The following is a 5018-nucleotide window of genomic DNA, read 5'->3' as shown; positions in this document are numbered from 1 at the left end:
CTGACCAATCCCACCCTGCTGAGCTTAGTCACTCAGCAGGGCAATCCGACCCTCCCACAGGGTAAAGACCCAGCAGCTCAGGCCGCCCTGCAGCAATGAGGAAATGTGCTTTTGATCTAGTTAAGTAAAAAGAGCAGAACACAAAGTATTGGCAACTGTGTGAAAACAGGCCAAGGGGAAATAACAAAAGGAGTTCCTTAATTCAATTCTTTTATTATCATTGTTACATTGTTATTGTTCTAAAGTCCATTCTAAGTTCAAATCTTGTTTTATGTGGTTATTTTCCCTCAAAACTGGGGTCAATCATCATATTTAATTATACTAAGAGATTCGCATATATTATGTGTTAGCTCCTTTGTCCTTGGGTAGAGACTAGCAAAGAGGAACCAAGTAATTTAGATTCTTTTGACTAGAGAAGAGAAAAAATGCAAATTCCCATCCTCACTTCATTTTACAAAACTGAAAGAGAAAGGATAGTTTTACCTGTTGGCAAAGTAAAACTGCTATTCTAGCGGCTCAAGGTGAATACTTTTATTGTGCAAATTATTAATTTTATTAAAAGTGTAGGAAATAATTTTTTAGATTATCAGAGACTATAAAAGAAAAATCATCTTTTCTCCGTTTAAAAAGGCAGAAAAAATGTAAAGGACTCAAAGTATGCAGAGTATAAACAGAAACTTTCATGGCTAAGGTTACACAGTTAGCGAACGGCACAAATAAAACCCGACCCTTGGCATCTGACTTCTGGTGCGCTTGCCCACTCTTCTCCACTGGGAAGCTGGATGGAAGGTATGACATACAAACTGGTTAAGAAAGAATTGCAATTTTTAGTTTGTGAACAGTTCATTGTAATAATCCAGGAGTGATGTGGCTGGCCTAAAACAAATACTATGTAGGCTTCATTAATGGAAATACAGTCTTCCCACTACCCAGTGTGATCAACTAAATTCTCTTCCATTCTGAGATTCTCTAATTCCCTCAAACCCTTGAGTTTCTCCCTGAAAAACTTCTAGGAGTAACTTGAATGCCGAACTATAGCAAAAGATGTTATAGTGTTATTGTAAAATTTTTCTAAAGGGAATCTATGCTATGAAACAAACTGACTCTAAATTAAGATTATGAGAAATTGTAATAAATGTCAGAGAACTGGAGGCCGAAAAGCATGCCAAATTTATGCAAAAAGGAACAAGTTCAACAGGAAAGCTAATGATTAGAAACCTTCCTTTAAATTTGGAAGAGAAACCATGACAAGATTTAAAGTACATTAAGTTGAGAAACCTACGCTATAGGAAAAAACAAACAAACAAACAAACAAAAAACCCAAGTTCATGCTCATTTGAAGTACTTCTCCTGCCCACACCCTTAGAAATGACCAAGGAATGCTTGATGGATTTGGTACCTTCCCTGCAGGCCTTCCCAGAAGCATCTCTCATTACATGAGGTGTTGATTCTTTCTTCACCCACCCCCCCAAAAAAAACACTCTGCTAGCTTAGATTTTGGACAGTTAAGCATCAGGGGAGAGAAAATTGGAATTGTATGTACAATCTATAGATTTATGTACATGATAGCACCTGGCCCTTAATACACACTTAAAAGTGTTTTTATTGAGTCACCAGGACCTCCTCATAGATCAGAGTGGAAAACATCCAGTATTAGGTGTAGTCTATGTTTACGTTTATATTTAAATAAATATATATTTAAATAAATTAAATACAATATTTAACAAATATAATTTACTTGTAAATGTTCCTTAGGTTTCTAACAATTTCCTAAAATCTACTATTCTAAATAATTGAGTGCAAACACAACCAGTTAAACATTAGGTTAGCTTGTTCTCTCCTGACATCTAGTGTTTCCTATACATTACTGCAAAACACCTCCAGTTTTTCATTTTTAATGTTTACAGGTTTATTATAAAGGACATTACAAAGGACACAGATGAAGAGACACATAGGGCGAGGTACCAGGGAAGGGGCACGGAGCTTCCATGCCCTCCCTGGCGCGCCTCCCTACAGGAACTTCCCTGTGTTCAGCTATCCAGAAGCTCTCCAAACTCCATCCTCTTGGGCTTTAATGGAAGCTTCATGAGGTCAGCATTCCTTCCCCCAAGGTATGTGGTGGGGCCCTCTCTGGAGAACCCCAGTTAATTTTTAACAACTAAAATTAAAATGCTGGCCAGGCGCAGTGGCTCACGCCTGTAATCCCAGCACTTTAGGCGGCTGAGGCAGGGGGATCACTTGAAGTCAGGAATTCAAGACCAGTCTGACCAACATGGTGAAACCCCATCTCCACTAAAAATACAAAAATTAGCCACTTGTGGTGATGCGTGCCTGTAATCCCAGCTGCTTGGGAGGCTGAGGCAGGAGAGTCACCTGAATCCCAGAGATGGAGGTTGCAGTGAGCTGAGATTGCACCACTGCACTCCATCCAGCCTGGGGTGACAGAACGAGACTGTTTCAAAAAAAAAAAAAAAGAAAAGAAAAGAAAAAAGAAAATGCTATGTGGAACAAAAATTTTATTTATTTTTGAAATAAATTTGTTTAAATGAAATAAAATCCCAAACAAACAACAAAGTTGTGTCTGAGGAGTGAAAGACCCTTTTTGCTTAATTATTTCCATAGGAGAAAATTCTTTTAAATATTTTCTTGCAATTCGATAAAAATGGAAAGACCCAGCATGTAGGCAGGGCTACTTGATTATTACAATGGAGGGAGGGAAGATGGGGGAAGCGCATGCAGGTGCGCCAGGCTTCTGTGCGCCAGGCTCTAGGTGCGAGGACTCTCACAGGACCATTTGTGCAATGAGGGATTCGGCCTACTGACAAGGTTTTGAGGATTCCCCTACTCTGCTATGTGGAAATGGAGACACTCAACATCTCCTCATAAAATATCTTGCGCCAGCCCTCAAGATACATGAAGCTGTGGGCCCTCAGAAACATCTGGCTCAACAGAAATGAGTGCAGGGCCTGCCTTTGAAGCCCAGTGTATCTACTCCATTTGGGATATTCCACACAGGAAGATAACTGGAAATGCTGGAGGTAAGAGCTTTGGCAATCGCTCTCCAAAAACCCTTGGAAACTCAAATCAGCTTTGGCTGGGGAAGGGAACACATTAGCTGTCTATTCCATACCCCCCCAGTCCTTCCTGTTTCTGTTCTTTCTTCTTATTCCTTTCCAATCCACACCTGCTCCCTCAGTCACACTTTCTTTCAGCCTCTGCCCTCTCCTGCTGACAGAGGGCTGTGATCTCCCTCCTCCCCAGGCTCCCCACATTAGGCCCTCTTCCAGGAGTGGCCATCCATCTCTCAGGGCTTTCCAGACTGCTGTTCAGCAACTCCAACAGGCACCTCTAATCAACGACCTCTCCTGTGTCCACTAATGTAGGGATGCCAGGCTTCTGAACGGCACTGCTCTCCTCACTTGCCTTCAAGCTGGCTTGTCTTTCCTGCTGGTGGTGGTGGGCAGAGGTAAGGGTGTGGTCAGCTTTGAAAGAGATTCCATTCTTGGAATAAAGTTACCTAGCAAATAAAGTTTTCAAAAAAAAAAAATACATGATGGGAAAAACGATAAGCTGAACATGAGCAGAAACACATCTTGCATTTGTGGTGGTCTATGAAGCACAGTAAGAACCTTTGGAAGCCAGTATTCAAGGAAAAGGATGGAGGATGCAGCATCATGAGTAACCAGAGTTGGGATGAAGTTGTTCTTGGGAACTGCACAGATAAGCAGTTCTATATGGTTTCAACACAAATGGGTTGGGTAGAACCCTGGCACCGTGAGCAATAATAGTGTCACTACCTTTTTCTAGTGGTAGGAGACAAAAACTTAGCCAGGCACATTCAACAGTAAGACTCAACAAATAATCATGTTCACAGACAGAAACTAAATCTGCCACAATACTAGTAAAGTTCTTTCTTTGTTAATTAAATGTATTAATCTCTTCCAACTTATATGTGCCATTTGTCCCCACTCCCCAAAGATTATGGCTTAGCTCAGTGTCTGCAGGTGATTGTTCTTCTCTTGTTGCATGTGAAATCATCCACGATGCCCTCCAACATCATCCCTAATCACGGTTTTCTATTTCCCCTTCTCTTGCAGAAGCTCTGGAAGCCCACAGAGAACAGATGTACAAATACCATTTACCATTCACAGCTCAGCAAACCCTCTTTCTTCCTTCCAGCAGCTTGGTTGTCCCCAAGGAGTTCCTAAATTTCATACTTCTGAGGGTTATATGGGATGGTGAAGGGTGGAGGAGAGTAGACGGATTGAAAAATACATTAAAGTTGGCCAGGTGCAGTGGTTCATGCCTGTAATCCCAGCACTTTTGGAGGCCGAGGCTGGTGGATCACCTGAGGTCAGGAGTTTGAGATCAGCCTGGACAACATGGCGAAACCCCATCTCTACTAAAAATACAAAATTTAGCCAGGTGTGGTGGCGCATGCTTGTAATCCCAGCTACTCAGGACACTGAGGCAGGAGAATTGCTTGAACCCAGGAAGTGGAGGTTGCAGGGAGCTGAGATTGTACCATTGCACTCCAGCCTGGGCAACAAGAGAGAAGCTCCATCTCAAAAAAAAAAAAAAAAAAAAAAAAAAGACAAAGAAAAGTACATGAAAGTGTGCCAAAATAAATATATGACAGCTTTTAAATTATTTTCCATGGGAAAAAACTTACAAGTAGTGACAATTACTTAGTGAGGGCCTACTGGGCTAGACATTGTGAAAGATAAAAAGTTCAAGACACAGACTCTGTTTTCAGGATGTGTACGCTTGAAATGTGAAGTTAACACAGGGCAGAAAAGGAGATACACACATACACACACATATCTATACACACATACCTACACACACGCACACACACACACACGCACACACAAATACTCCTGAGACCCAAAGGAGGGAGACATCACAATGAACAAGTGGTAGGATTTTAAAAGATTCTTTTCTTTTTCAGCAAGGAGGACGGGGTGGGCAGGTAGAGGATGGTATTTATATCCAAAGCAAATCAATTAGAAAAAATA

This window comes from Macaca thibetana, chromosome 8 (genome assembly GCF_024542745.1).
Source record: "Macaca thibetana thibetana isolate TM-01 chromosome 8, ASM2454274v1, whole genome shotgun sequence".
NCBI lineage: Eukaryota > Metazoa > Chordata > Mammalia > Primates > Cercopithecidae > Macaca > Macaca thibetana.
This window is presented reverse-complemented; position numbering follows the sequence as displayed.